The following is a 26,986-nucleotide window of genomic DNA, read 5'->3' on the forward strand; positions in this document are numbered from 1 at the left end:
ATTTTCCCTAGAACTCCAACCCAGTCATTACACTAAACCTCTGCTGGGCGGCTGGCTGCTGTCAGTCTCTGTAACATGCACTGAGACTGTAGTATAGATCTTGCACTGAATCGCTGTTAATTAACTGTGACATGTGGTGGTTTAGAAAACAGTGTTTATCCGAGGGTGTATGTGTAGCGTATATGTGCATTGCTGTATTTCCTGTGGTTGTTGTAGGCAATGCTGCTACAAATATGTGACTGAAAGACAATTAATTGTCAGAAGTTTAGTTTGGCTTTAATTACTCATTGCATGCAGAGATACAGAGAAGAAATGAGGAGGATAGAGAGGGGAGGGTGGTTATGATGTGCAACAAAGATCCAGATGGCAGGGAGTCGAACCATGAATGTTGTGGTTATGTGGTATAAAAGCTTTTGCTGTTTCCAGCTTCTTAAGCAGAAAGATTGGCTGCTTGTTTTTTTTATCATAGGATATCATGATTGTTAATGAAATCCTTCTCTTATCAAAGCAGCTTTTACCACTTTTGATTGATAAGTAATGAAAACAATCATCAGTAGAGCTCCAGGTGCAAGTCAGTGAGCAGCGCCCCTTTTGACACAATTCGCTTTTTTTGTATGGTAAAATGGTAAATGGTCTGTATTTATATAGCGCTTTTACTATACCTGCAAGGTACCCAAAGCGGTTTACATGATACGTCACATTCACCCATTCACACACACATTCACACACTGATGGCGGAAGCTGTATGATAGCGTTATTCCTTTTTTTTTTTTTAATTCTCTGCATTCGCCAACAACAGATATTACCATCTGGTTATGTTTAACATGAATACATTTTCACTAGACTTTTCCATAAATATAATTTATCATAGTGCACAACATATTAATATTGCACATGTGGGGATTGAGGATTTAATTCTCATCGTTGAGCTGTACAAAAAAGCCGATGCTGATTTTTATACACAAATCTTCAGGTTAATTACATTATTTTTCATTCATTTTCATAAAACAGTACGAAAATGTAATTTTTGTATCCATACACATCCAAAAGTTGCCTTGCTTGCTGCAGCAAGACATTTTGGTCACATTAGGTTATATATACATTAAGTACTTGTAAAAATAGAATGAGGTAAATTTAAATGAAAACAAAGCACAAATACATGAATCCAAAAATGGAAGGTGAACAAAGAGGGAAAACTGTGCAGCTGATTAAGTGCTACTTCCTGGAGGCATCACTTTTGGGCATCAACCCCCCAGATTGTTTTGTTTGTTGAATCCGATTTCTCACATTTCCATGTCATTTGGGATGTGGCTGGGGGATATGACGCCACATGTGCAAGTTAATGAGAAAACTTTCACGTATGACAGTTAATGGTTGGGTTATATATAGTTTACAGATGAAATAATAAGTGTATTTATATACTGAAAGAAAATTTCATCAGCTATAAATCATTCCTTAACAGAAAAAGCCATTTAAGGCAAAACCATTGTCAAAATTCCAGCTTTTCTTTAGAATATTAGTTTTATGTCTCATGTTAGTAAATGTATGGATTAATAAACAATGAGCATAATAACTTCCTGCATCCCTAAATTATATTCCATCCAATAGCTTTGCATTATTTGCTAACTGTAACATTCAGAATGCCAGATTAGTCATTAATTGGCTTTTGAGCTAATGTATTTTTGCTAAAACTGCCTCAAGCTTAATGTTTTGTCCATGGCTGTGTAGTCTGTTGTAAAGCTGCAACATTTGGAGTTGGTGGTGTAAATGCTAGATGTCCTCCAGCTGATGTCCTTAGGTTGTTGTGTACTAAACACAACAGCTACCGGCTAAACCTGCTCACCTGCTGCACTGATGTTATCTGCACTGTGGATGGACACAATACAAAATTGCTTGGAGACATACAGGCACAAACACAAAACACCATCTGACTTGTAGATGGACACAAGGACATCATCAAGATGCCTTTGCGCACCTCAGTTTCATGTTTCAGGATCATCTGTCAGCAGATTTTCAGCAAAGACACTGAGTTTGAGTTATGTCTTGAACCAATATTTATATATATTTTAACTAAATTTCACTTTCCCTTGCTGTTTAACATTCCAGTTCACTTGCATATTAAGTCAGTGTTTGGTGAAGTTGAGGCACCAAAACTGCTTGGTTATGTTTAGAAAATGATCATAGTTTCGGTTAAATACATCCTTTCACTACATTTACCATGTGTGACAAATTTCAGCATTTCAAGGGTGATCACTTCTCCAGAGATTTTACTAGAACCTCCTCACACAACCACAAGGGGCTGTTACCAGGGTTACTTTCAGTTTAAAAATGATCAGAATGGATGACAGCATGCCTTCTGGCCCAATAGAAGATTGAGGAATTCCTTACTCGCCACAGCAGGCAATGAATATTCAATAAGTTAACTAATAAATATAACCAACACCTATTTTGAGAATGGATTAACGGTTTGAGTAATTTTTTAAGAAGCTTCTAAACTCTCTGATTTTAGCTTCTTAAATTTGAATACTCTTTAGTTCCTGAATATCTTTGCATTGCAGACAGACAAAAGTTTTGAGACCGTCATCTTAGGCTCTGGGAAACACTGACAGACATACTTAAACCTACTAATAGATTAATCAAGAGCCTAATAGACTTTAATCAGCAATGGAAAAATTTGTCAGTCAGCAGCATTATACTGGCCTTTATGTGGGGGAATGATGTGCAACGATGGCATCCAAACTGAGCTGAAAGCTGCCATGATCCCCTGTCTACAACCAATCAGAATGCAACATGACTTGATGCAGTTTACTTGTCAGTATGCCTAAAGTTTGAGAGAAAAGAAGCAATCAAAGTGACGGAGGCTGAAATCAATTAAGGTTTTATTAAACTCATCTTGCACAGTGTCATTCACTATAAACATATACAATAGTTGTTGTTGCACCGTCTAAAGATGCTTTAAGCCACCAGTGTTAATGCATGGAAAATGAATTAAGCATGAATGAATCAAGCGTCTCTTTGTCCCGTTTCTGTGAGTGTATTCATGTGAGTAATGACCTGCGGGGGTGTATATGCCACATGATGATAAACCATTAGGGCTTCTTGTTGTCCCATGGTTGATAATTGCACCTCTCACTTCCTCTCCGTTCTCTGCCAGCACTCTTCAACCTCTCAGCCAACTCTTCGTCCTTTCCCTCAGGATCAAATTTAGAATTCTCCAGCACAGAAACTTTCACATAAGGGTTTCCCACAGGCCAAGACGGAATAGGAAGTCATTTAAAATGGTTTAATGTCACAGAGCCTCAAATAGACTTTAGTGATGTGGACATGTTGTTTGAAGACGTCTTCTAGGGGTTACATATGGGAAGATTTCTGCTACTGCAGTAGGTGAAATATATTTCATTTACAGCAAATTTGAAATATTGGATTCTGTTTTTCATGTGAATTAAATTTTCATTTCCAAAAGGATGACATAAATACTAAAATGATTATAAAAGAATAATGAACTTAACTTGCATTTTCTCCTCAAAACCCGTTCAGTGACATGGTAGAAATAGGATGAAGAGTTCATCACATAGTCAGTCATCAATGAATGTTGTCCAGCTATTGCGTAACCACAGTTTGCCCTTCAATTCATTATCCATCAACAAAATATGAGGGAAACTAGTGTATACAAAATCCTTTGTGACACCAGCTGCCTATCAGGCTCACATGGGGTCATTGCCTCATGGTTAAAAAGTCCAAAGACGGGCGCCTGTATAGCTCAACAGGTTAAGCGGGTGACCCATGTACAGGGGCTGGTCTCCGACGCAGCAGCCCGAGTTCGATTTCTGCTCGCGGGCCTTTGCTGCATGTCTTCCCCCTACTCTTCTCCCCCGTTTCCTGTCTGCCTTCACTACAACTATCCAAATAAAGCCAAAAATGGCAAAAACAAAATATTTTTTTAAAAAAAGTCCAAAGACAGTTTTTCTTACAAGTATGCCCTTCAAGGAATTATCTTAAGAGGACGATGCACATCTTCACTGCTGACATAACAGTTTGAATTACTTACAAGAAATACAAAGAATGTCCTGATTGAGAGGCTGTTTTGGGTGCACATATGTCCAAAAAGCTGTTGAGTACAACTAAACATTTTCATTGGTCACCTCACATGTAGCTGGTCTGTGTCTACGTGTGCATGTGTGTAATGTATTTGTTGAACCCTGCCCACATTCAGCAGTTACACTGCAGATTGCTGATCATCTGCTCTGTGGGTTCTGCAACTGATTCCTCTGTTCCAGTGCTCGCAGGCCGTTCGGTTAAACTTTGCCCCTGAGTCCTGCACTTTGACTCACAGGTGTTTCTATTGTTTGAGGCTGGGACATGCAAATTGAATCGCTGTACTTAATTGTTCTGTTTCAATTTTGATGTTTTGTTTACAAGCATAGTACTACATTTATTGGCAACTTGTTCGTGTTGGTTTAGTCGTTTCATTTTTCCAAAAGAAATTAATTGGCCTGTTGGACACAATAGTGAATTATAAAGTGTGTCTTTCTCGATGTTCTTAATGTCCTTGATCTAATGAACTTTAATAACGTTAATACATGTTTGTGCCTTTGCTATTTCCTGCGGTCACAAAATATTCGTATAATCTGATTTGATGCACCGGTTGTACACACTAATGTTAATGCTAATTTCATGTCTGAGCACAATCAGCAGATTCTTTCGTTTGGGAGGGATAGGCCAATATACCCCAGTAATTAAGAGTGCACTACTGAGAAGTACGTAATAAACCCATCACTAGTCATTGCTGCTAGCTCAGCTGCTTTGTATTATTGTCTTGTGGGAGGAAAGATGGAGTGGGCAGCTTACTATATGCAGATTTTTCTGTCAGTTGTCATTATCAGAATAAGTGGACATAACCTCTAAGAAAGAGAGTGTCACAGCATCCTCTATCACAATACAATACGAAAGCCCACAGGTTAAATTTCACATCGGGGAACCAAAAGGCAATTTAAGTGGTACACTTAAATTATATGCCGGTGCATCAAAAAGTCAGGTAAACAAGTCTGACTGATGTAAAAACTCAGTCTGAAGCCCTGATAGGATGTATTTGCGGTGGATGTTTCTGTTGTTGTGGTTGATTAGTGTATGTATGGGAAACACTGGCTTTTGTCAGGAATTCGTCACATTGCACATACCATAAATAAAGACGTCATGTGCAGAGAGTGTGTGTACTGGGGTCAAGCGTAACTAGGACAGCCCCCCTCACTCCTCTCCCAGGTTTCCTTTCTCTGTCTCCCTCCCCCCATCCAATGTTCAGCATGCCTGCATATGAAGAAACAATGTTAATTCTAGCAACAAGAGTTTTCCCAGGCTGTTTATTTGGCTACTGAAGTTTCAGAGCCCAATAAAACTGCTGTGTTGCCTTCAGCGCTGAGCTGCTCATTTGCACACACACACTCACTAGCTGCTCAGCATGGAGGGTTGCTGGTTACCTTGGTAACATGCTCATGAAGTACAGAGTGTACCCCCTGGTTACAGCGGGTACCCCAGAATAATATGTCAGGTAGTCAGAGTGCAGAATAAGGGTGTTAACATACTGAGCAGCAGCCGTCTACTCTCTAAGTCAGACTAGATGTATTTTTGTTAATAAACCTTGGAGCTATAAAGGATTTGTTATCCTTTTATTTCTATGTGCTAAACATGTATTCAGAGGCCTTTTTTCCTAATGGCCTAAGAGTTGTTTTCATCCTAGACTTAAATCAGCCAAGTATAGATTGCAAAGTTGAGGCGGGGAACCATTCTCAATGAGATGACAACAATCGTCTCCTAACAGGATTTAGATTTCTACAGTCATTTGCGAACCAATTTAAAGCCGCTTTGTGACCCACTATTGTCTCCCAAAGCAGTCTTTCACAGACATTACTTTGTGTTGACCTAGCCTGGACTTGCCACTGTCCATTTATACCCTTTTAGTGTTTGCAAATTCTTACACACAGGAATGCAACAGAAACACACTGTGAGTCCATGTTTATGTCTGAGGCGGTGGAAGAGAGCTGTAGAGGTAACAGCTGTAAGTGATCTTAATACTGGTTATTGTAGTAGGTCTAGCAAGGGATATCAAAAATTGGTAGTCAGCACTGACATAGTTGAAATTCACAGTTCTGTATGCCAAATGTCATCAGAGAATATATTTAACATAAAGTGTTTTCATTTGAAATGTACACAGAGTGCTAAGACATGCAAGTGCATATGATTTGATGATAAAAATGGTGGTCTACCAAGGCAATGGGCAATTTTTAGTTTTGCCTAAAGAAGATCACATTAGCCTTTGTGTCAACTGTGTGTGGAGCCCCACTGCAATATACTTATGGCAAATAGTGAGACTAGAACTTCTCTTTGCACAGCCCTGCACATCTGTAGCCGGTGTGTACCTTAGCCTTAGCTGCATGTGAGCTGTTTAGGGAACAAAGGTGTGACCAGATCATGAGTGTTGGTCATACCAGTGCTACTAGTGGAAAGCTTCATGTGGAACCCTGGATAGATTTTAAGTATTTCCTCATGCTGTGTGACTGGCTGTTATAACTTTTAGTTAGCATCGCAATCAGGTAAACACTTAAATTTGACCAAATCTTTGCTTTGTGACCAAATTCCTGCAGAACTAATGATACTCCCATCACCTTAAGCGGTGAGAAAATGTTAGCATCTATACAAGCTAAAATAAGACTTTATGACTAATTGCTAGAAGGTTGAACATTTAGATCAAAGCAATATTCTTGTCTTACAACTCTTTCACTTAGTTGATAGTGTGTGTGTAGTTTTGGGAGACATGTAGAAGCTGTTTTAGAACATCTGTATATAGTTTTTTGAAATTGGATAAAGTTAGCACAGGTCATTTTGCTGTTATAAAGATCAGAGTGATGATGATAAAGTCTTTTTAATTCTTGTCAATTGAAGCCGGATAGCAGTCAAATTCTGACCAGAATTCTCAGCAGATTGTAAATACTTGTACTTTAAATTATACTGTCTCAGTATTTTTAACCACTGTAATTAGGAATCTCCTGTAATGAATGTCTGTGCAAATATAACTTTTGCTAATGTAATCAAAAAGAATCAAAAATCGAACAGTCAAAATTTGAAATATCTCTTAAAATTTTTGAATTAAAGACTAAATTGTATTTTTAAGCAAGAGACTAGTTCAGGTGATGACCACAGCAGACAGCTGTACTATACCCAAGGTGTAGCACTTATCAAATATTGGTCATATGAGATGGGGTTAATGATTAATCCACGATACACATCAACAGGGCAGTGTGCTGGGTTGGCCTGTGTCTTCAAACATGCAAACACCACAAAAAATGAAAACATTCATGTAGACTGTGCAGAGGTTCTCTGTCAGCATGTCACATGATGAGGAAAGTCATGCTCAGCCACTTCCTGTAGGATGTTAAAGAGTATTCCTCTCAATCTGCATGCTTATTTATACTGTGGCAAAGACTTATCTGTGGACATGTTTCCACTGAATGCAGGCAGTTTTTGAGTTAATGAAAGCTATTTAAGGGGAGTTTCCGCTGGATATAAGGGAACACTGTGGTAACATTGTTGGGAATATTCCAGTGGCAACACTAACCAAGACACATTTGAGAGGCACACAGATTTAAAACTACAGTGTTTGTAATGTCTGATCCTTTGACAACTTATGTGATCCAAGAACTTCTAGTTTTAAAGGACGCACAGTTTGTAAACCAGATAAAGATGTGTAGTCAGGTGTGTCTAAAGGCAGCAAATGTGCTTACTAGCATCTCCATAGTTAACCAGTTAATTTCTTATATCATGTGTTTAATCCATACAAAAAATACAGCAATTACATAGAAATATTTCCTTTTTCTTCCTATTTTCTGTCTGTATGCTAATCAAATCAACTGCTGCTGTCTCTTCTTTTGTGACTCTTGGCATACAAGTCAAACTATTTGCTGTAACCACCACACTTTGACCTGATCTTGCTTACTAGGGAAATAGTACAATAGAATAGAATCACTTTATTCATCCCCGAAGGGAAATTCAGTATATCTGTTGTATATTAAGATAGTATATCTTGTGCTCTTGGTTTTGCTGCAGTATAGCAGTCACTGTACATAAGTGTAAATTTGTTTATTATTTTTCCCTCGCACCTGTTGTTGCTTTGCTAGTCAGACTAAGGCAAAACAACATATATTCCAGAAAATGCAGGTTTTTGTTTGTTAGTGTTAGTGTCCTACTGGAATGGATGTGATGTGTTTGTCATCTAAAATAAGCACCAACTGTCAGCACCCAAACCAAGTGTCATAGCCTGGAGTCGACCGCACTAACCAGCATGAACACTGTGAGGAGAAGGTGTCATGGTCAACACACGCACTGACACACACAGCTGGGAGCCTCATGCCAAAGTCTGACTGTGATTATGGCACTTGAGTCAGCGGTTAGATAAATCAAGTATCCTGTGGCTTTTTTTTCCTGAGATGTGTGTGTGTGTGTATACACACAAACCAGATGACACAGCTCATTGGATTGTTGAACAGTTACAGTAATCATCACATCCTGTTCTTTCATATTGGATGCACACACAGGAAGCAGTCTGGTTAATAGCATGGACAACTATGAAACTCAATGTGCTGAATTACGCTGGCCCTGTATTTGTGTGTGTCTTTGTGTTGCTGCCTCGTTGTTGCTCTCAGTAACAGATGCTGAGGTTGGGTTCTGTTAATCACTTACATTTTGGATGTGTCTGCAAATCTCCAAGCTTGATTTTTCCTTGTACCTTATTGTTTAGCAAAGAGCTGAAACTTTGAGCTGTTGTCTGTTTGATGGCCAGTGTTCATACTTAGACAAATACTTCTTATGAAGAAAAACGCAATCTCACAACGCGACAGAGCTCCACAACTGTGAGTGAACGCTGTGATTCTGTGTAGACCAGTGGAGCTGTGACTCTTTAGTGAAAATGTCTTATCATGTCAATCAGGATAAGGAAGGCTGGCTACTGAATGAACGGATTTCTTTATTTTAAGTTTGTCAACAACATAGATCTGATTTTGCACTGCCAGTAATTCAAACAAGTAGCTTGTATAAAATATCAAGTCCTAAAAGTAAGTAAGCATATGTAGGCAAATGAAAGATGAATGATAGATACTTATTATTGTTATTATGTTTCAGCCATATACAGATACAATTTTTTTTGATTAAGGACACTGATAGCCAATGTTTGAAACAAATATATATTCAATTTTTCGTTATTCTCAACATGAAAATGTTGTTGTCAAAACTTGAAATAGTACAAACTCATAGCTCTGTTGGATTTTTTTATTACAATTATTTATGCTTTAATGATCTGTAACTAATCACATAGTGTGGTGTCACTACAGACAAATATTAATATGACATGATGGATATTGCTGATGGAGAAACAAAAGCAATATTTATGATATCAAAATATTGACTTAAGTTTAGGAATGTACATCATTGAAATCATTTCCTTTTCCCTTTAGTTATCCATCCATATTACCAATTTCATGCTAATGTAAGTTCAGTGTAATGCTGGTACAGGGAAGTCATGTTATAATAGTTAGCTTTTATTGTAGCTTCATACATAAAACAAATGTGCTAGAACTGTGTTGTGGATGGATGACTGTAGGCAGTGGAGTTGAAAATATTGTTTTTCTGAAAATTTCTGTTTTGATAAATTACCCTTAGCTGATATATATATATATATATAAAAGAAATTAAAAATACTCCAGATTTTTGCAAATTTCAAATCAAATTTTGGGCACAAGAACATATTCTAGGTACATGCATGTGTGTTGATACATGATTTATTATTTATACATTCTGGGCTAATGCCCATCTACTGTCAACTAGTTAGAGATGCTAAGACAACAAATTAAACAAAACAGCCAGAGGACTAACACGCTGAGCCCTTCAAAAAAACAGTCTGAGCATTTAATTTTTATGACGTCAATAGTGCAAAATACTGTTAAAATGCTAACTGCTCTACTACTCTAAGCTAACCAGTAGCTACTATAAAACCACCATCATCCCTGTTTGCAGCATTTCAACAGCTGACCACAGCCATTGTTTAGTAAACACTGAGCTTCAGGCTATAAAGTCCCATCAGTCAAATAGTTGTGTAATCGCTTATGTTGAGTTAATTGGGAAATATGTATTTACTGGAACTGTAACTGCTTTGTCTTCTTGCCTGTGTGTGAAGCATTGACCAACAAGTCTAGTAAGATGACACTGCTTTGGAAAACGCTTCACCTACACTACCGTTCAAAAGTTTAGAGTCACTTCTTATTTTTGAAAGAAAAGCATTTTTTCAATGAAGATCACATTAAATGAAACAGAAATGCAGTCTAGGCATTGTTAATGTAGTTAAAGACTATTCTAGCTGGAAACGGCTGATTTTTAATGGAATATCTACATAGAGGTAGAGAGGAACATTTCCAGACAACGTCACTCCTGTGTTCTAATGCTACATTGTGTTAGCTAATGGTGTTGAAGGGCTAATTGATGATTAGAAAACCTTGTGAAATTATGTTAGCATATGAATAAAAGTGTGAGTTTTCATGGAAAATATGTAATTGTCTGGGTGACCCACAAACTTTTGAGCAGTAGTGTACATGAAAAAAAAAATCACTAAATAGTCCTAAAATTAGAAGATTTCTGCATTTTTGCAACACTGGTATATAGACAGCTTCTAACCTTCAAGTGTAAGTGTGTAAAAGTTAACAGAAATGTAGCTTTTTTATTGTCAAGGTACTCAATATAACCCAACACATGGAAAAAAAAGTTTGTGTGTGTGTGTGTGTGTGTGTGTGTGTGTGTGTGTGTGTGTGTGTGTGTGTGTGTGTGTGTGTGTGTGTGTGTGTGTGTGTGTGTGTGTGTGTGTGTGTGTGTGTGTGTGTGTGTGTGTGTGTGTGTGTGTGTGTGTGAGAGAACTGATGTCATCCTGAAACACATCTGGCCACCTGAAGATTATCCAGAAAAAAGAGCCCTCACATTTGTGTCCAAAAGAACAGGATTTCCTCTGTTGCCCCCTTTCACAATCAGATAGTGACCCAGGACATCCGCTGGGTTGCCTTCAGTGTCAGAGGGTCAACCAAGATTAGGGTTGGGGGAAGGAGGGGCAGACGCAGTGTGAGATGAACTAATGGGTCCTGATCAAAATCGTCTGACATTCACCGCTGAATTCTAGAAATGTGTGTGGGAGGATGCATCTTCGTTTTTAAAAATGTTAAGATAACTGCAGTCATTTGAAGCACATTACTGACAGCTTTTCTGTGCCACTTGAACAGTTCACATTTGAGAAATTATGAGAAGAAAAGAAGTTAATACACAAATCTGGTTGCACGTTGTGTATATTTAAAAGAGGGTTCATTTTAGTGCTGAAACTAACAGTTCTTTTCATCAGTGATAATCTGCTGATTTATCATTTATTTATTTATTGAAACGTTAATGGTCTATATGAGGACAGTGAAAAATGTCAGTTACATTTTCCCAAAGCATGAAGGAATGTCTTCATGTTGCCCTTTTTGTCTGACCCAGACAGATTTTATTTAATATTATAGAAGACAACCCAACACTTTAAAGAAAACAAGCTAATATTTACATCTGAAAAGCTGAAAACAGAGAATTTGTGGCATTTTTTGCTTAATTTTATCAAAATTGTGTGACTCATAAGGCGTTGATTGACAAATTAATGAATCAAATCCTTGTGTCAGCTCATTCGTTTAGATTAATTTGTAATTTGACATTTCACCATTGAAGATGCTCAGCATTGCTTTAGTTAAGACTAGTTTCATGTTAAGTATTTTTCCCATGTTAATCCCGAATGTTTTGTCTGGGCTCTAGTTGTTGGTAATAGTTTTGTTTGTCTACTCTTGTTTCACAAATACTCACATGGCAACCACAGTCTGATGATATTTTGCAGGTTAAATCTAGCAACTTTAACATCTTACTACCTTGCACTGACTTGACTTTAGTGTTGGAGGACAAGTTTGACTGTCTGCATCATTGTGTTCAATTTCAAGCTTTGCATGGAGAGAAATAACAGCATTTTGTGGATGGATTTTTTGGCTCCAACAGGCCAGGCTTTTTTTTTCCCTTTTTCAGAAACAAAGGGAGCAGAGACAGTCTGTGTTGAACCGCTGAAGCAGCAACAACATGTTTAACATACAGCAGACTGGTCGACCAGGTGTGCTCAAGGTCAGCTTGTGGTCCTTCTGCAAAACAGAGAAATCAACAAAGTTACATTTTGTCTCCTCTGAAGCAGCAATCTGACCAAACAGCAGCATTTCGCTGTAACATCATCATGTCGACATGCTGCAGTTCAGCTGGCATAAAAACACATTAAAACAGTCATGGAGCAATCCTGTGTTGGTAATGTGGTTAAGTGTTGAAAATGGGTCATATTCCCTGCTTGCTAGGACATGATCATATGTGGATTACATGATATCTAGCTGGATATCCAATCATGCGCTTTCTCTGTCTCTTTCTGGTCGAACCTGTCTGTCAGGTTGTGTATGAGAATCAGCACCGGAGCAAGACAATAGAGCAGATCAGGTTGCTATGAAACTAGCTGGCCACAGACAGGAGTGCCCAGGTGCGAGTGTGTTTTCCTCAGACGGGTATTAAATATAGCTTGAATGGCCTGGAGTTAAATCCTCAGTTTTGGGAATGGATGTCAGTGGACTGGGATTGCCTCACCAGTTATTTTTGTGGTCTGTAAAGACTTAACATGTTGTTTATGCAAAATTGTCGAAAGGCTGTGACATCTTTGGTAAAATGTTGGCTCATGCTGTTAGATTGCAGGCGGCTTCTGCTCTGTTCATTTATTCAGCTTTGGAACAAATGGAAACACGGGAGTCTCAGGAGTCCTTCTGTCCAAAGCTACGCATGATGCTTCCACATTTACATGGACTTCTTGGTTTCTGATGCAAAGCAGCACACAGAGATTACATTGATGAGAAAGGTGTTTACTGCTACACTGTTTGTTTTTTTTTAACTAAACCTGCCAGTAAAGAAGTGGGTAACTATTTGACAATTGCAAGAATGTACTACAATGAAAATTTGTCTTTGTTTCCAACTTTCTGTGATGCTTTCAAGTTTTAAGCTACGAGTTTTGTAATCCATCATGTTTTATATTTCCAAACAAACGTTTTCATTTTTCCAGAGCAGAAGTTTTCCAGCAGCTGCTACAAGACACACAATCTACTTTGGACATTTCCCAGTTGCTTGCTCAGTGTTATCCTTTGTATACTGGGTAAGACAGTTTGTTCGTTTTTGCGTACTTTATTGTGTGTCCTGCCCTGTAGAGACTTGGTGTCGTTATAGCAGTGCTCTGAGGTTGTAGTAGCTAATCTTCCTTTGTGCAGTTTACACAGTTGTATATCTGAAGCAAAATTGATCTCCATTTTTATTAACGTTTTCACAAAGTTTGAGTGGAAACGTAGTCTCTTATCGACAATGTCACGTCACTTTGTGTTAACACTTCCATACCACTATATTGTCTCCTTAAGGCCAACACAGAGATTGATTGGTAACAGAGTCACCAGATTTTTATGGTTAATTTCACACATAAGATGGTGTTAGGGCCATTTAAAAGAAGAAACAGTGGAGTATAACTGAAGCAAAATAATAGTCATTAGAGCTGGTGCTGTGGTTTTCCTCCATTGTGAAGCAAATTGGTCTACAAGTATAGAATCCTTTACTGCTCTGTCAGTGTGATAGAAAGGCTTGAAAAAAGACCGTATGAATGTATGGCTGCCTGCAGAGACAGAGTGTTTGTTGTGGTAAAGGGGGCAAATGTGTGAGACTGCATCATGCTTATGATCAACACATGACACACACATGTGCACTCTGCTAACCAGGTGTGGATCTCTCATCTGTCAGCAAAAAGCTATTTAAGGATGGGGTAGCTTCTGAGTGATTAAAGTGTGATTTTTTTTTTTCTTCTTCTCTGTACTGTGGTTGTTTTGTGTAGGTGGAAAAAGTGATATATTTATCCTAAGTTATATTTCAGATTTTTTCCCCCTTTATTCTTAATTTAGGTGCATCCAAAATTTCTCACAGACCCTCTGGAACTGAATAACACATTCTACAGTTCTACAATTTCATTGAGCAGACGCTTTTGTGCAAAGCGACGTACAACACAAGCAAGAATTCAGACATAAGGAAAAACCTTTAGTAAGTGCAAAAAGTGCTTCGAGTGCGATTGGTCAAAGGTGTTGCCATCAAATTGCAGAAGAAGTGCCAACACCCCCCCACACACACACACCCCCACCCCCTTTTTCAACTTTGCCAATGCTAAATAAGTGCTGGATTTTGGACCACCTGACTTAACTGGAGTCGGATTAAGTGCCTAGGTGTTCTCTGAACAATTGAGTCTTCAATTGTCTCTTAAAAGTATCATATACACATATTATATACACATATAATAACACATGCTAAGTGTTACCTGTTTAGTCAGTCCCCATGCACAACTAGTATTTTGTACGAAGTGCAAAGACAATTTTTTAAACAGGATGAAGGTGCAGTTTAATGTTTGTGTCCTTTTTTATAAGGGTGATCAGGATTAAAGCTAAGGTAGCTTTTCTTTGCCTTATAAGCAGTGGTAGATTTTATTGTCATTTCTGACCCTTCACTATCTGGTGCTGAAACATTGCAAGGAGAGGAGTTTTTGTGTCAAACTTGGCAGTTATTAATTGATACTACTGCATTTGTTTAGAAAATAATTCAAATTTACAACACCTATGTGACAGTGGCAGTAAACAAAGAACTATGCTTAGGTTCATGCTGATATTGATGAGTAAAAAATTCCTTTCATCCCTACTTATACAGCCACATTTAACTCTGTCAAAAACCTGATAAATGTCAGGCATACTGGATCCTTGTTTCATTCCTTCCTGAAATGTGTGACTTAATGAATCATGACCCAAAACCATGGCTGCTGCCATGTGGAAGACGTGTGCCTGGTCTATAACAATGTTTTGTGCTTGGTGGCTTGTACATGCTAAAGTAACATTAACATGAAGTCTGGGGTCTAAGATTTTTTTGCAGAGCATTACTTTGTAACAAAATGATCAATGTTGTTCACTTTATCTGTCAATGTTTTTGTGTTCTGGCTGATGGATGGATGGATTATAGATGGATGGACACACGCATGTGGAAACAAAAGTATCAGTAAATGTACTCTAAATCAGATGAATTGTCATCCACTAAGAAGTGCTCATAGCTGTTGGAAACATGTAAATCAGTGCACTTTTGAAATAATCTTCAAATTTATGACTAAACAACACACAGACTGGAAAACAAAGTTCCAACTATTACATAACAGGAAGAAACACCCTTTTTTTAACCTCAACGGAACCATTTGAGTTCATGTAAACAAATGTTAACAAATGCTATGACCTGATTTGACAATAGCTGAAACGACACACAGGATCCCACTGAGCTTCACTGATACACCCATAGCCATAAAAAGTGTGATTAAGATTCAAACACGGAGTCACTGAGTGACTGACTGCTGGGGTGAAGCAGCTCAATGACTCAGACCTGACTGTAATCCACAAGACTGCCTCTCTTTTTCATTTTAATCCACAGAAATACTCCATAATATGAACAGCTATGAATCACATTTCCTCCGAGGTTCATGTGGCGACACAGATTGGTGGGTAGACACGTAGTTTCTGTTTCCACAGGGCAAAAAAAGGTGGTATAACAAATCCTGTAAGGCAAAACAAACATTGATAGGGCATGTATGTTTGTGTTTTCATGGTGCAGGTAACAGTGCACATTGCCCGTTTAAACTGAAGTAATTCAGTTGCTAATAATACCACAAGCATAGGTAATGTTAGGTTGAGTGGCTATGAGAATCATTTAGCAGCTATAAAATGCAGTCAGCAATTTTCAACAGGAGACATTTAGCTCAGTTTCAAAGGCATTAAATGAAAGAGATGCAACACTAATTATTGCCGTATGTTTTGGGATTAATATTGCTGAACTTCATCCTTTAGTGTAAACCACTTCTATAAGAAAGTATGAATGATGCTAACACAGTCTTCTTCTAATTCAACTCGCCTTGCGGATTCTCTTCACAGCAAAATCCCAGGATTCACGTGGAGATGAAGTGGGTCTGAGACTCTGTTTGTGCATTTGTCTTGTTCCTTTTAAAACTTTCTATGTAGGATTACAGTTGAACGAAGGTGACACGCTGCACTGGGCTCATACAGTGAAAGCATTTGTCAAACCATCGAGTACAGAATTAGGCTTATGGGTTAGTGAGGCTCTCTGTTGAGTGCTCTCTAGTAATCTGTGCTCAGAAAACAGAGCAAAACATGTAGTAGAGACTTTGTAAACCAGTTCAAGAAGTTGTACAGCGAGGGATTGTAGTTGACAGCATGCCAGTGCTCTTGTCTGTTTTGCCTTTAGATGGCAATTGGCGATTGTTGAACACAACCTTATAGCAACAAATCCAAGTCTATTCAAATCCAGATGCACTCGGCATTGAAAAAGAAAGTGTGTGTGTCTGTAATATGCTCAGGTATAAGTGATGTGTGCTTACCCCTTGGCACTTTATTCACAGTTTGTGGAGTTACAGGTCAACGCTTTGAACTGTTTGATTAAATTCCTTCTTTCTTATTCTAGCCAGAGTTGAATTTGTAATACCTTTTCAAAGAGGGTTCATGTGGACAGCACCAAAGGAAAATCCCAGGTGCCAAATAAATAAGAATTGGAAAAAAAAAGGTTAATAGGGGGTTTATTTAGTCAAACATAGTAGACAATTTGTTTATCAAATGATCAAAAATAAAAGGAAGATTTATAGATTTCTGTCAAATAAGGACACTCATTACCTACAGACAGGAAGAACCTTGGTGTAACATTGTATTTTTTGTTAAACTATAGAGTCAGTCCAAAAGTTATAATTTAAAGTCTGACTCACTTGATCTAGATTGATGGTGACCATTAGAGCCACTTATTTAATGCAGCATTCTTCTTCTCTTATCAATTTTTAAAATCTCCAACACCCTCTCAGTGGAAACTACATCCTATAAAATGGCAGATTTTCCTGTTTTTTTTTTTTACATGCAATAAGGCAGGCCTGCTTGGGTCTGTCGGTAAACATCAACAAAGACTATGCTTTGAGCATTTTCTGTCTCACAGGGATGCTCTTACATGTTTGGCCATTGACTATGGAAGCGTTTTATGGGGCGGGAATTGATGGGACTCGGAAACAGCCCCACAATTTAATAAACTGTTCCTTGCATGATTTCCAATCTGTAACAGTGGATTTGTAGTAGGATTGCAATCATGATCGTCAGCAGGCAGCTGATGTAGCATTCACTTGTTTTTGTGCCACTATCTTACAATGATACAGAAATCTTTAACAAATCTGTGGATCCAGACTATACTCCACATCACTGCCAAAATCTAATCACTTGGTCCTTGTGTCATTTGTGACCTTCCCTGAAAATTTCATCCAAATCCAAAGTCAGTTTTTGAGTAATGTTGCGCACAGGTGGAATAGCAGACAGACAAACGTACGCCGATTGTCGCGTGACTCTGCCACATTCCTTGGCAGAGTAATAATGTATATTAATTTTGCGATAATATGTAAATGAATTTGTGTCATACAAAAATTAAGGCAATTCTTTATGATTTGATCTGCCATGTCATTGTAATGGTAGTTTCTTAATTAGATAAGATTGTAGATAGGATATGCAGACTAGCAGACCAAATCATGTTTGTCACACAGATGCAGGCCTGTCCAATATTCTTCTGATTTTTTTCCTCTTGTTTTTCTTGCCTCCCCTCTTGAAATCTCTCTGCAATCTTCTTCTCTCTCGCACTCCCTCTTCAACCTCCAGCACACAAACACACAAATCCTGTCTCGCCTCCCCCTGTCTCCATCACATTCTTAGACTCTGTCTTTTTTTTTGGTTGCTTTCGAGGAGGCTGAACACAGTAAACACACACACACACACACACACACACACACACACACACACACACACACACACACACAGTGCAGACAGAGCCTGGGGGTCTTCAGAGTGATGCCAGTGTTTCAGACAAGTTGACATTTCCCACCCAGTGTCTGCCATGTGTGCACCGGTGTGTGAATCTCTGAGTGCTTGCATGTGGGTGTGTATGTGGGTGTGTGTGTGTGTGTGTGTGTGTGTTTCCTCTGCTCTGGAATGCCATAGTGTGTAATTAGTCTATTGTCCTAGCAGCGTTTTCTATGCTAATCAACCTTGTCTTCTCCTGTGGAATGCTCACGGGCTGTCTGGCTCTCTGGTTGGCTCAGGAGGAGCCGTCTAGATGTCTGATTGGTTATCAGGGTGTACAGTAGACGGTGTTTTTACATTGGAATCTGCACACATGGCGTCTTCTGCCCTCCTCGTCTGGGAGCTAAATAACTAATTAATTCTCTCACCCTGGGATCGAAGCTCATTAAACCAGAGCAGTAGCTTTGTCGGTGGGAAACGCTGTGGAAGTAGACCTGTGACCCGTTTTTGGGCTTCAATCTGGGGAGGAAGTAAATTTAGTTGCTTTTCAGTCACAGTGGCATGTGTCCAAACAGGCATGTGTCAGCATAAAAATGATACTGTGGTTATAAAGGCCTAAAATTAGAGCCTATTCATGCTGGGTTTATCAATCAATCAATCAATCAGAGTTTATTTTTATAGCACTTTTCATACAAAAGTAGCACAAAGTGCTTAACAAGTTAAAAACAAACAATAAAAAACAATAAAAAGACAATGCCCCACATCCCTCCCAAACCCTGCCCCACAACATACTTCCTAAGAACACACAGACATACACACACGGTCACACAGCCACGCACACACACACACACTTTTGTAGCAGAAATAATAGTGTCTATTGGCTGAGAGCAGAAGCACCAGAAAGAGGAAACACCATCAATGAGAGCCACCTGCACCCAGGGCAGCAGCAGGCCCCGTCAGGCCCAACAGGCCAGCTAGCTCCAGGGCCATTAGGCCTAGGCCCTGCCAAAGCCCCAGATGCAGACGGCTCCCCACCGAGGAAACACTGGAATCTAAAATAGACGTGTTAAAAATAACAGGTAAAACTAAAAATTGAAGAATAAAATAGCTACTAAAAGATAAAGAATAGTAAAATAGTAAATAAATAGTGAAATAAATGGTAAAATAAATACTAAAATAGTGAAATAATAATATTGTATACAATATAATAAAATAAATGTATAAATAAAAGCAAAACCAGGGAATAAACAGTATAAATCAAGGCATTAAGATAAAATAAAAGCATTATGTAAAAGCCAGTTTAAAAAGGTGAGTCTTGAGCCTGCGTTTAAAAGTCTCTACGTTCTCTACAGCCCTCAGGTCCTCTGGCAGGCTGTTCCACAGGCGAGGGCCATAATGTTGAAAAGCTGCCTCGCTTAGAGGCTGATATTGATAATTAAGTATTTCTACACAGTCAAATAATGATGCATTGTCTGCTGTTCTACTGTTACATAAATGTATAACGTAAACTGTTCTGAAACTCTACAATTATTTTTTAATAAGAATTTTCTGTTACTGTTATAAAATAAGTGGTGCACAACTTCTAACTTGCAGAGATACCTTTATTGGTGCAACATTTTGGTGCTAGACCTTCATCAGACAAAAAAAACATTCCAAATCCCACCAGCGTTTTATAGACAGACAAGTATTCTCACTAAATAACCTCTGAAATGTCTTTGGCATTTTTGTACTTTATTGCACAGATACAGTAACTTAAATATCAGAGTGGAGACTTGTGGGACTTGATTAACTATAGCCTCTTTCAGACATGCACTCGTTTCCATTAGTCTGATGCCATCTGAATGTTTCAGCATCTTGTTTGAATGAGCACCCTGCTCACTTTGCTGCACAAATTGTGATGACAATCTTACTTGGACTTAGTAACATTTCTGTATTGTTTTCAGTGCACCACAAATGTGACTTAAATGTTGTCACATTAGTGCATAGACAGGCAGCAGCGATGTGTTTGGGGTTGTGTGAAGTGATCTGGGGGGGGGCTTTTGTACATTTAAGCAAAAATATTGATCCAAAAGCATTCCACATATAATGTGTATATATTTCTCATTCACTTTGCTCTACAATTCCAAATATATTACAAACTGAAATATCTATAAACTAAAGCTTTACTGTGATGAAAACAGCTCAAATTAAAAAGACTCACAAGTAATGCATGTAGTGTTTTTCCTCTGTCTGGATATTTTTATTTAATTAGATTATCATCCCACCTGGACGGAATGTTCAATAATTAGCAAATTATTGATAATCTAGACTTGGTTATTTGGACAGTTTGATAATTGAAACTGAAACTGGGGAATTTGAAGCTCCTATTTAGATTTAGTCTTTTGTTTATTAGAGCACTAATGTATGTTTTGAATCATGCCAGTCACTTGTGAGCATTAACATTACAGTGACTTCTGTCTAAATGAGAGAGTAACGTCATTTCAACAGATCGAAGCCAGCAATGTTATGGACTCCATGTCTGAAAAGGGCTTGTGCTAAGACCTACCGCTGTTGGGAAAGAGAGAAGCAATTCGCAACATTGAAATCATTTATTGCATAGAAATTCAGGAAGGTGAACTAAAAGGGCAAACTACAGAGAAAAAGTGCCTTAAAAAGTTGCTTAATCAGTTAAAAAATATATATTAAAAATAATCATCAGAAATCAAATCCATACACTCACTGGCAACACCACCACTGTGTTTAACAATGATTAACTACCAGTGTACCTAAGTGTGTGCAGATACAGGGTAATTAGAGCGGTGAACATGCCTAAGTAAATAAATTAGCAAGAGGTGCAGTAGTGAGTTACTCACATCAAATCACAGAAGCCACAAGCAACTTCCTTATCAACAGAGTAGCTACTCCAGCTGAACATGTTCATGCGCCTGGGGGTCGTGTTCATGCTGAGGGTAACATGAAGTGTGACATTTACTGATGGATTTCTGCAGTGATGCAGATATTCTGGATTTACCAGTCGACCTGAATTTCAACCCTCACATGTGGTCTGAGCTGAATTCAGCCCGTTTGGTCATATGTTCCTGCGTCTGCGAAGATCTGATCCACAGAAGACATTTTACAGAGCGACAGTGAACAATATGAGCACCCTGAAACCGAGGCAGCTACAGGGAATTCAGACATTACTGATTTTATTTCCCCCTCTGCTTTTCTTACTTTGACACAGAAACTTTTTAGCGTTCAAAATGAGCATTTCAGAGTCATCAGAGATGGCTGATTATGGTGTATAGAAGGCTATTCAAACAGCTTTGCTCTAGTTAGTCTTAAATACAATAAAATGTAGAATTTCAATAGTGAAATGAATTTAATTTTGTTCATATTGTCTTTGATTTTATTCTTTTGCTAAATTTGACTATTGAAGTACAGTGCAAGTGTTTTTTCTTACTTCAGTACACATTGTACAACTGCCCAAGAGCACTGAGATGCCGGGTCTAATGTTAGTATTGTGTTTGTGGAGGCATCCTTTCCTGTGATTATGTGACGACTATGTGACAGGATGTTGTGTTGCTGCTGCAGACAACATGGCTGGTAGTTCACCTTTTGTTGCTGTCGAGGATCAGCTGATAGGAGGTGTGTTATTTTTGTGGCAGTCTTGTTAAATGTCACCCTTTTCCCAGAGAAAGATGCAGGAGCGAGAGGTGAACATGTGGAGTGGATGTAGAATTTATTATTACATTTTTTGATAAGAAATTTGTTAATGGCAGTGTTTTTCTTTTCTTTAAAAAAGTAATATTTGGGTACGTAGTGTACTCAGTGAACTATAAAGTTTCTTTTGTTGTCTAATTGGGTGCTGTAGGGCAAAAAGCCAGAGTTTAAATCTTGTCTTGTTAGAATTAAAAAATATATATATAATTTACTTAGTTCATATAGAAATTAAAGGCTGGTACTGTCTGAGTGGTAACTGTTGGTCTCGTTATTTTATCCTCTGTCAGGACAACTGAATACCACAAAATAAAATACTGGACTGTTGATACTCAACAGAAAGTGTTAGATTTAGCCAAACTACTGCAGAGTCTCCCTCAGTTTTTAAGAAAAGACTAAAAACACAGCTCTTCATTGAACACCTTTGCACGTGACAGACTTTAAAACAATAAACAAGCAAAAAAAATTAAAATTTTTTATTACGTCTGCGCTGCCTGTAGGCACCACGGTCCTGTTATCACACCTGAACTTGTTTTATGGCTCTTTTCCGGCTTGTTTTCTCCTGACTAGATCCTTGGTTGTATTGTATCTACACTCAGCTGTACGTCGATTTGGATGAAAGCGTCTGCTAAATGAAATTGTAGAATTGTTAGTAACTGTGCAGGTGCTGCTACAGTGTGGGCGTGAGTGCAGACCAGGTTGTTGTAGCTCCCAGCTTCAGTCAGCTACTCATCAGCCGTCGTCATCGTTTTCATCCCTGTGAACTGAGAGACCAGGAGCCCAAAGATGCTGTCATATCCCCAGTGAGCCCGTCTGAGCTCAGCTTGCCACAAACTACAGGATGAGCTCATACTCTATTACTTATTCATAGACACCAGTACACAGGCTGACGCAACCACAGACAGACATGCTGTTTAGAGGAGGTGGATAGGCATGTATGCAGGCCAGGCTGGCAAAAGTGAAGCTGATAGTATGCACCAGAGGCTACCAGACAGGCAGGATGCAGAGGATATTATTGACCTAGAAAAAAAAAAAACACATGCAAAAGTCCAATATGCTTTTGTGTAACTTCCTGCAGATCGGTCTCTTGCTGTTCCACATTTTGGCTGTGTCTTTGTGTGTGAATGACAAAATGTGCTTGAAATTTGGCTGTTTCTTTCTCAGTGAAGAAAACTGACAGTACGCCTTATAGAGACTAATGGAAGCTCCATGTTTCCTTCTGCCACTGTTTTAACATGCTGGGGTTCTTTTTGTTTGTCTTGTTGGTTGTAATTTGTGAGCATATTCTTTAACTGATGGCTGCTTTTGGACTGCAGGCGCCCACTTGTTTCCCGTTTTTGAGTCAGTCCCACAGTTCACAGTGGAAATTTGACCCCAAGTCACGAGCGTTATGGAAACCCTTCTAGAGGGCCTCAGTGGACAGTGGTCAACACAGGAAAATATTAAAATGGTAATCAGATTTTTTTTGTTGTGTTTTGCCCTACCCATGTCTTTATAGTTATGCAAAAGCTACAGCCATGGCCATAAGTTTGGACACAAGTATCATGATGCTTGTGAATCTTAGAAAATACCACAATATTGTCACTTACAATACAGTACACAACTCCTGAGAACTAAATTAAGTTTCATATTTAAAAAAAACATCAAAAGAGTTTGGTGTCATTTTGTTATTCTTACCAAATTCGGTTGTGAAAGGACTGCATTTTTTTGTTATTTTCTTCTAATATTATGTTTTGGGAACAAAGTTGTTCCAATTGTTGGAATTTATTGATAATATTATGTCCCTTGTTTATTTGTTGACTAATTAAACTGGTGCTGTCAAAAAATATTAGTTATGTTCTGTAATAGACATCAAAACAGACATGGTAAGTCATGCTGTGTCCAAACTTATGGCCATGGCTGTATAGTAATTTAACAGTTTTCACATCAATCAAACAAATATGTTGTTTAAAGTAGTTATTTTTTAGGTGAAATTAGAGCAATGTAAAAATGACCTCATAATTACACTCTGATTGATGTTTATCCACAGAATATGTCAGTAAGATATGTCAAAATGCTTAAATTTTTTTAAGTGAATCCAAACATTGCTGTTAGTGTTTTCAGGAGCATTTTCAACCGTTAGCTGTTTTGCACTATAGCTGGACTAATAAATCAGCAAGGTTGGTTTATTGCACGTATATCAGTGTATATGTTGGCTGATGAGTAACAAGTGGTTTTAGAACTGAAATGCTGTTGCTGTCACATAGTTTATGTGCCAGAAAGTGGCTTGATATATACGCTGTGAGAGCTCTTGCTGATTATGGGCCAGGCTGAAAATCATTTTCACCAGAATTGCTCTTCTAACTACCTCTACTAACAAGTTGTCTATCTCTATTCGCATTCCTATTATACACATCAAGGTGATGAGAGCTTAAAGACACAATCATTCTTGCTGGTATTGTTTGTCCTGAGTCTTTGTGTTTAAAGAAAATGATAGCAATCAAGGTCAGCTGTCTTGTATTTCTCCTATCGACCCTTATTTACTTGTGTCCAGACCTCGGTTCGTGTAACATGATTCATGATTTTGGGTGTGCACAGTTAGTATTATATGGAGTTAGAACAGTCTCATAATTCACAAATGCACACAGAAGAATTCACACATGTGAACTGGGGTTCACAAATGTAAACTGCAATCCACAAATAAATTAAGAAAGTTCACAAATGTATTTCTGCATTCACAAACTGCTTTTGTGTGTGAATCTTTTTTGAGACTGCTCTGCCGTCAGCTCGATCCACAAATGCATTTTTTTCAACACGGAAGTTTCTGTAGCCAATCAGATGTCTCCCTCCTTTCAGCCAATCACAAAAACTCACCCCACGTGGGGGTGGGTGTACTGTTCGGCCAATCATATGAACGCGTCCGCACAGCGTTATACTTCACCGTGTCATTGGGCTGAAGAGTGAAGCTGCCCGTCGGAGAGACCATGGCGTCTGATGGGGACAATAGACCCTTTATTTGTTTACAAACATTGTGACGTTTTTTGTGGCCGGGGCTTATGCTGGAGGCAAAAGCTGAGCGAGAAGTCAAGCGGGACTGGGAGTATATAGTTTGCGCTGGGAGTTTGCAGCGCAAACTCGAGCATTTTTAACCCGTTAAACTTCAGTGTACCGCCGGCGGTACACTTACTAATTTGCATAGGAATTTAAAGAATGTCCGAAGACTGCAAACGCGAATATATAAACATTATACGCCGATGGAAAGCTTAGATTCTCATGAATCCGCCGGTATAAATCACTTTCAGATGTGATTACCACAGCGGGTAATATAAACACATTTGTCCGACAAACAATGAATATTCATCCATCCTTTCTCTGTACACGGCTTCAACGTACACAGCGCGACTCACATTTCCGGGTTCATTATTACACACAGATGAAAATATTCCACAAAAAACGGCCATGATCTAACCTTGGACATCCAGACGACACAAGCCAGTAAACTATTTTGTCCAAAACATGTCTTGAAGTCGGTATATAATCCACGAATCGGTCATTTTCAAGGAAATGCACCTCGCGATGCGCGTCCAATATTCCCTGTATTTCTCGTCATATTTAACGGGTTATTGTTTTTGATTGTATTTTTTGTGTGTGTCTTGTTGTGTCCTTATGGTGTGTGTATTTGGACCCAGTGTCTGGAATAAAGCTGAACTGAATTGAATTGAATTTAATATTTTTTATTTACAAATAGAATATTAGCGATTTTTTGTACTGATAATGACTGGAATTGACTGCAGCTGATCGTCTCTGTCCAGTCTTTTCGCCTCAGTGCATTTAACCACAACTGTCTTCGTTCCCTCTGAGCACGAGTGTTCGGTGGAATCCTATAAAACTTTAATTTGCGTTCGCCAATGTAATTCCTCCTATTCTGGCATCCAAAAACACAGCAGGACGACATTTTAGAAAAGTTGATAGAGCCTAGTCTCTATCACATTGAGACTAGACTCAATGTGACATTGATACTGACATTAACCGTGGCATCTCGCCTAAACAGCGGTAAAAGTACTGGTATTAACCGTGGCATGTTCCCTAAACAGTGCCACAAAAAGTGTCACTGCTCGCTGCCAGTGCCACAAATCGGACCTGCTGTCTCTCCAGAGACGATCAGCTGCAGTCAATTCCAGCCATTTTCAGTACAAAAAATCGCTAATATTCTATTTGTAAATAAAAAAAATATGACGAGAAATACAGGGCATATTGGACGCGCATCGCGAGGTGTATTTCCTTTAAAACGACCGATTCGTGGATTATATACCGACTTCAAGACATGTTTTGGACAAAATAGTTTACTGGCTTGTGTCATCTGGATGTCCAAGGTTGGATTATGGCCGTTTTTTGTGGAATCTTTTTTTTGTGTGTGTAATAATGAACCCGGAAATGTGAGTCGCGCTGTGTACGTTGAAGCCGTGTACAGAGAAAGGATGGATGAATATTCATTGTTTGTCGGACAAATGTGTTTATATTACCCGCTGTGGTAATCACATCTGAAAGTGATTTATACCGGCGGATTCATGAGAATCTAAGCTTTCCATCGGCGTATAATGTTTATATATTCGCGTTTGCAGTCTTCGGACATTCTTTAAATTCCTATGCAAATTAGTAAGTGTACCGCCGGCGGTACACTGAAGTTTAACGGGTTAAAAATGCTCGAGTTTGCGCTGCAAACTCCCAGCGCAAACTATATACTCCCAGTCCCGCTTGACTTCTCGCTCAGCTTTTGCCTCCAGCATAAGCCCCGGCCACAAAAAACGTCACAATGTTTGTAAACAAATAAAGGGTCTATTGTCCCCATCAGACGCCATGGTCTCTCCGACGGGCAGCTTCACTCTTCAGCCCAATGACACGGTGAAGTATAACGCTGTGCGGACGCGTTCATATGATTGGCCGAACAGTACACCCACCCCCACGTGGGGTGAGTTTTTGTGATTGGCTGAAAGGAGGGAGACATCTGATTGGCTACAGAAACTTCCGTGTTGAAAAAAATGCATTTGTGGATCGAGCTGACGGCAGAGCAGTCTCAAAAAAGATTCACACACAAAAGCAGTTTGTGAATGCAGAAATACATTTGTGAACTTTCTTAATTTATTTGTGGATTGCAGTTTACATTTGTGAACCCCAGTTCACATGTGTGAATTCTTCTGTGTGCATTTGTGAATTATGAGACTGTTCTAACTCCATAGTATTACTGCATTTATATTGTTCTGAGTTCACTGAAAGCATCTGTAGTTCAAAACTAT

At 38.7% G+C, this 26,986-nt stretch overlaps 1 protein-coding gene across 4 annotated transcripts in view; it reads left to right on the top strand.

The window, feature by feature from the left end:
- The window catches only part of fnbp1l (formin binding protein 1-like), a 67,567-nt gene that overhangs the window by 11,510 nt on the left and 29,071 nt on the right, over positions 1 to 26,986 (top strand). The gene's annotated exons all lie outside the window — the stretch shown is intronic.

The sequence above is a fragment of the Acanthochromis polyacanthus genome, chromosome 4 (assembly GCF_021347895.1).
Source record: "Acanthochromis polyacanthus isolate Apoly-LR-REF ecotype Palm Island chromosome 4, KAUST_Apoly_ChrSc, whole genome shotgun sequence".
Classification (NCBI taxonomy): domain Eukaryota; kingdom Metazoa; phylum Chordata; class Actinopteri; family Pomacentridae; genus Acanthochromis; species Acanthochromis polyacanthus.